Source organism: Bos javanicus, chromosome 1 (genome assembly GCF_032452875.1).
Source record: "Bos javanicus breed banteng chromosome 1, ARS-OSU_banteng_1.0, whole genome shotgun sequence".
Lineage (NCBI taxonomy): Eukaryota > Metazoa > Chordata > Mammalia > Artiodactyla > Bovidae > Bos > Bos javanicus.
In genome coordinates, this window is record NC_083868.1 from 133,815,951 (window position 1) to 133,821,990 (window position 6,040).

The 6,040-nt window shown below is 48.5% G+C and overlaps 1 long non-coding RNA gene across 1 annotated transcript; it reads left to right on the forward strand.

Moving 5' to 3' along the window:
• The first annotated feature begins 3,858 nt into the window (after positions 1-3,858).
• On the forward strand, positions 3,859-5,569 carry LOC133249911 (uncharacterized). The gene is made up of 2 exons (XR_009737177.1): positions 3,859-4,356; positions 5,317-5,569. It is a non-coding gene; the product is annotated as an uncharacterized LOC133249911 (long non-coding RNA).
• Positions 5,570-6,040: the final 471 nt, after the last annotated feature.

The window sequence follows — 6,040 nt, forward strand, 5'->3', positions numbered from 1 at the left end:
GCTTTCACATTTATAATATACATCTTTTACTTATCACAGTCTCTCTTCAAGTAATATTGAAAAAAGTGAAAGTGTTAGTTGCTCAATCATATCCAACTCTGCGACCCCATGGACTGTAGCCTGCCAGGCTTCATTGTCCATGGAATTCTCCAGGCAAGAGTACTGGAGTGGGTTGCCATTCCCTTCTCCAGGGGATTTTCCCCACCCAGGGATTAAACCCACATCTCCTGCATTTTGGACGGATTCTTTACCATCAGCCACCAGGGAAGCTCTCAACTAATACTGTGTGCATGTATGCTGAGTTGCTTCAGTCATGTCTGACTCTTTGTGACTTCATGGATTGCAGCCCACCAGGCTCCTCTGTCCATAGGATTCTCCATCAAGAATACTGGAGTGGGTAGCCACACCCTCCTCCAGGGGATCTTCCCAACCCAGGGATCAAACCCACAGCTCATTGTTTCCTGTATTAGCAGGGTGGTTCTTTACCACTAATGCCACCTGGGAAGCTCCAAGTAATATTATATGACTTCAAATATAGTATAATAATTTTTTCCTTACAACAGTAATTCTCTACTCCTCCTCTCTTGTTCTTTGTGTTCATGTTATCCTTCTGCAAATATTATAACCCTACAATTCACTGATATTACTTTTTTCTTGCAATCTCTTGTCTACTAAAGGGAATTCTTAAAATAAGAAAAGAGAATCACATTTACCAAGGTATTCATTTCTTGTTGCTGCCATCACAAATTAAAATAAACTTTGTGGCTTAAAAAATTATTTTCTCAGAGTTCTAAAATCCAGAAGTCTGAAATCAAGGGGTCAGCAGGGCCTGGGTCCCTCTGGGGATCCTGGGGGAGAGTCCACTGCATGCCTCGATTTTAGTTTCTTGTGGCTGCCTGCCGTCCTCAGTGTCCCTTGGCTTGTAACTTCATTCCTCCACTCTCTGCCTCGGCCTTCCTCTGTGTGTCTGTGCCTCTTCTTGTGCCCAACTCCCCTTTGCCTGACTCTTACAAAGGATTTAGGGCTCAAGGAAATGGCAACCCACTCCAGTGTTATTGCCTGGAGAATCCCAGGGATGGGGAAGCCTGGTGGGCTGCCGTCTCTGGGGTCACACAGAGTCGGACACGACTGAAGCGACTTAGCAGCAGCAGCAGCAGCAGATTATCCAAGATGATCTCATCTTGAAATCTGTAGCTTAATGACACACTTCCCAGATAAAGTACAGTTGCAGGTTCCAGGAACTAGGATGTGGATATATCTTTTTGGAGACCACCATCAACCCACCAATATCATGAAGATGTGAAGAAATGAGGACCATTATAAGTTGTTGATGAGAATACTTTAGCAATTGAGAGGTTCCTAGGTGGTCCAATGGTAAAGAATCCACCTGCCAATGCAGTTAACACTGGAGATGAAGGTTCGATAGCTGAATCAGGAAGATCCCCTGGAGGAGGAAATGGCAACCCACTCCAGTATTCTTGCCCGGAGAATCCCATGGATAGAGGAGCCTGGGGGCTTAGAGCCTACAGGGTCGCAAAAGAGTGGAACATGACTGAGCAACTAAGCACACATGCACTCATAGTAAAGATACGTAGTATTAATAATTCCTTTCTTGTACCAGAGAACACACATCCATACTCACACATGCAACAGAGGTGTTTCCCAAATTCAGGAGTCTCAATCCAAGTCATGGGTCAGGTACTTTCTGCAATCCTCCTGCTGCCGACAGGGGACCCAGGGAAATTTTTGCTCTGATGTTCATGCCTCTCCCTACTATTCTATTTTATTCTCACTGATTTTAACAGGAAATGGCCCTAAATTTGGTACTTCTATTTTTCTACTCTTCACTCAGTCCCTGTTGCAGGGCTCTCCAAATGGACTCGGAGATGCCCCGGGACTGCTGGGGTTAACAGGGAGCCCTGGGCAGATTTTTAGGACAGTCCCTCCTTCCTTGAGCTAGCTAGTTCAAGGGGATTTCTGTAAACAGAGATTCCTTAAAGCAGGGTCCATCTGGCCATTATTACCCAGAGCAGAGCTGTCAGATACAGCATTGTTTGGAAACACTGAACTGGATGAATGAGGTGGTATAATTGGGCCCTGATCCAGTCTTGAATCCCACAGCAGGAAAGGGGGGCCTTTCATCCTCCTGCTGCCCCGCCTCCTCACCCTCACTTGCTGGGAGACACCAGCAGTGCTGTCAAGGGAGCCTGGCCCAGAAAAGAGAGCTTGCAGATGAGATCTGAGGCCCTTTAAAGACCTTGCATCTAACAGAGGAGGATTTCCTATAACTGGCAGGAGACAGATGCACTGGCAGGCTCAGTGAGAGACATCAGAGAAGGGGGCTGTCCCCTGTGATGAGGGCTTTCTGGGATGAAGGAGGGGGAGCAGGCCTGCAGGCGCCGGGGCTCGCTGTGTGTCCCAGGCCCAGGCTGACAGCCGGACCATAGAATCCCAGGGTTCCTTCAAGGTCGAGCTGGGGTGGGGGGCGGGGGGAGCTCTCACAGCATACTTGGCCCCAAGGGAAAGGGATTGGCATGGGTCACACAGAGGGAGAGCAACCAAGCTGGGCATGGCTGCCTAAATAATAAAGACAGGCTGAGTTTCTATGAAGGACATTCCTCTCTCGTTCCTGCCCTCAGATCTTAGTCTCCTGCTGCAGGGAGCTAAGAAATGTGTCCAGCTCTGCACTGCTGATAACCCAATGCCAGGAGAGACCTGACATCCTCCCCCACCGTGAAATCCCTGCTCTGCTCACCTCTCTCCCTCTGGCGGACTTTCTCACTACAGACTCCTTCCTGTCAGTCATCTCTGATCCCAGCATCCCATCGCTCTACCTGCTTGAGGTCCCCTAATGCAACATAGTAGGTGGATGGGGGAATCATTCCTATACTCTGTCCTAGGGGGTCTTGGCAAAGTGCATGAATGAAGATACCACAAGGTCAGCTCTATGTCACAGGGTGGCTCCTGACCTTTGCTCTAGGTTCCCCCCACCTTCTCTGACAGGGATGACTGCCGACAGCATCTGGACAGGCCTTGCTCTCTGGTGCGTCTAGGGATCACTTCTCGCCACACATAGATGACTCGGCCATCCCCACCCCACACACACCTCACATCCTCACAACTGCACTGACTTCTGTTTCCACTCAGAATGAAGCCCAGCCTCCTCAGGGAGGCTCACAAGGCCCTTCACGCTGGCGGCCACTCAGTTCTTCAGCGTTGGTTTGTACACTGTGCACAGCCTCTTGGGTCTGTCAAGGTCAACGTGGAGCTGAGGATGCAGATGCCTCGGAACCTGTAACCTGTGCCTATTGATCCCTCTGCCTGGGCTTCTCTTCCTGGCACCACCCCCTTCGCACATCTGGGTTGAGATCCATTCTTCAGGTACCCTCTCCTGGTTAACACACTCATTCTAAATGAGGAAACCTCGGTTTTGAGAGCAGAGTGGGGACTCCACCCTAGGTTCTTCCAACCTCAACACCAAACTATGGCCCTTGGCACCAAGACACCGCTCTTCATTTGTAAGGACACCACTGTCCTGGCTCAGACTTCTCTCCCAGACCTGCCGCGTCACCCATGAAAGGGGTCTTGAAGCTTCTGAGCTGCCCTGGCATTGTGTTCCCACTGCCCCAGGCACTGGGAAAGGTGGTCCATGCACTTCAGGTTTCTGTTTTTTCCTTTTCAAAAAACCTTTTCTTCTATCAATATTTGATGAGGGTAATCTCAAAGACTTGTTTAGTATGATCTGCACATAAGGAGCCCTTCCAAGTATTTATCACGCTCGGGGTATAATTACATTCAAATCCTGAGACACTGTTGCTAGGTTACTGTTGCTGAGGTTCCTCTGACTTCCATGCTTGAGGTGCTGCGATTCCCCCTTGTGATGTTAGGGGTAGGGGACCGGCAGGGTAGAGCTCCTCGTGGCCCTTAGTGAAGGTCTCTCGTGTGGTTGAGAGAGAGCGTGTGTGCCCATGGGGCATCTCCCCCACCTCCCCAGGTGCGGCGGGAGGTGCAGATCACGTGATTACTGCAGGCAAGATTAAAGAGGTGGGAAGGGATAAAAGAGGGCAGTTGCTGCCTCGAGAGACTCCCATCGAGGAATTATCTCCGAGTCTTCTCTCCCCCCAATTCTTCCTGAAAACTGAGCACACATCTTGCATCCTCCAAGGGCCCCAAGAGCAGTTCCGTTCTGACGGCAGGAGGCTGCCCTTGTCCAAGGACACAGGCAGCTTCTGAGGGGTGAACACCTGCCTTCCGGGCGGAGCAGCAGCAGAGTAGATGGTGGAAAATCAGCATGAGGAGCGGAAGCCCACCCCTCTCCTCGGGAGGCTCCCTCACGAGACCGTCTTGTATGAACCGGTGAGGGGTGACTGGGGTTTTGGACCTGCGCTGTCTGTACTCGTGCCTTTGTGGTGTGGAATTAGGGGCAAGCGGCCTTCAGGTTCACATTTGTACAAGGTCTCAAATGTAGACGTGTGCTGTTACTTCCAAGTGAGGCTAAGTGGACAAGTATGACTCTTGTGTGTGTGTGTGTGTTTCTTGTTTTCTTTTTGACACAAAGGAGTCTACTTGTTAAATGTAACCCTTTAAAATAGACCACATATTTACAACTCTGTTTTGGCATTTACAATCAACCAGTACCTTTCAGAAGTGGCCCGTGCCCACCACCCCTGTCTACCTCTGAAAGCCTAGTTTAACTTCTCCCCACACATGCCTGGCACCTTGCAGTAGATTGCTAATCCATAGATGCTGCCACGCATTGATAAATGGCTGGTCAGGCCCAAACCCACACATTTGTGTTTAGTGCACTACTGAGTCAGTACCACTGGCCTTGGGGAAGAAAAAAGGAAATAAAGCCAAGGCATATGGGTTTAGGATGGAGTTTAGTACTGGATTTGCACTTTCTGACTTGGCTGCCCGATCTATTTCCCACTGGCCTTTAGAAGCGTGCTGGATTGAATTGCATTTCCCATTGCAAATTTTAAATAAGGTGGATGATACAGAAGGCATTACTATCCACAGTCCCCTGAGTATAGCTGCAAATATGCTTTTAAACCTCAGAGCAATTTCCCCAGTCATCACCAAGCAATAATTGCTGTTAAAAAGAATATACACCCACACACACACACACACAATCCTTATAGCTCAGCAATGGGGAATATCGATTGCTGTCAATTTTTAATGCAAAAAATAATTAAAGACTTAGCTGTTCAAAATATTTACAAACAGATTTACTGCAAGTATTTATCTTCAAGCAAGCAAGATCTAGAGATAATTCCTTGGGACAGTAGCTGATTAACACACATTTTGTTTCAACAGTAAAAGTTTCTGAGCCTCATATTAGAAGATGTATGGAGGATAGACTTTCCCCAGTCACTGAAGTTAGCTAAGTTGGAGAAGGGTGATTCTCCACAAAATGACAGAGGATTCCTGGATTCTTCCAAATGACATCAGAGAGTGAGGCAGCATTGGTTAATCATGGGGGTTTTTGTTTTAAAGACTCACACATATGATCCTTCTGTTTGTCGATTGGCTTATTACCAACAAGAAGAGCCACTTCTGGTTTTGCTGACCCCAGAGCCTTGTCTCATTCTTCTCAGGAAGTCATCCCACTCTTCTGAGAGAGGGTAAGGTAACACAGAAATACCCTCTTTATCACCCAGGAAAACAGAACCCAGACCAGATAGCTTAACTGACAGAGTTTGCTAAAGGGAAAACAGTTACAGTGGGGTTGAAAAAACTGAAAATGGGATAGTGAGAAAACCTAGAGATTAACAAGAGAAAACCATTGCCATACCCCAGTTGGTGAGGCATAGGGAAGGGATAGAGAGAGTGAGCCCAGGAGCTAGGGCTGCCCAATGGGAGCTGAGGCCATCTTGCCAGTGATGCCCTCCCCAAAGCAGAGGGTGAGGGGGAAATTCCCTGGATTCCCCGCTTCTGTCTTCCAAGTTCTTTCCCATGCCTCCCACTGGCAGAGGCCACTGGGCACGTGCACCTAGATGATATATTTTGCAGTGTTGGGTCTCTGAGGCACAAAGCAATG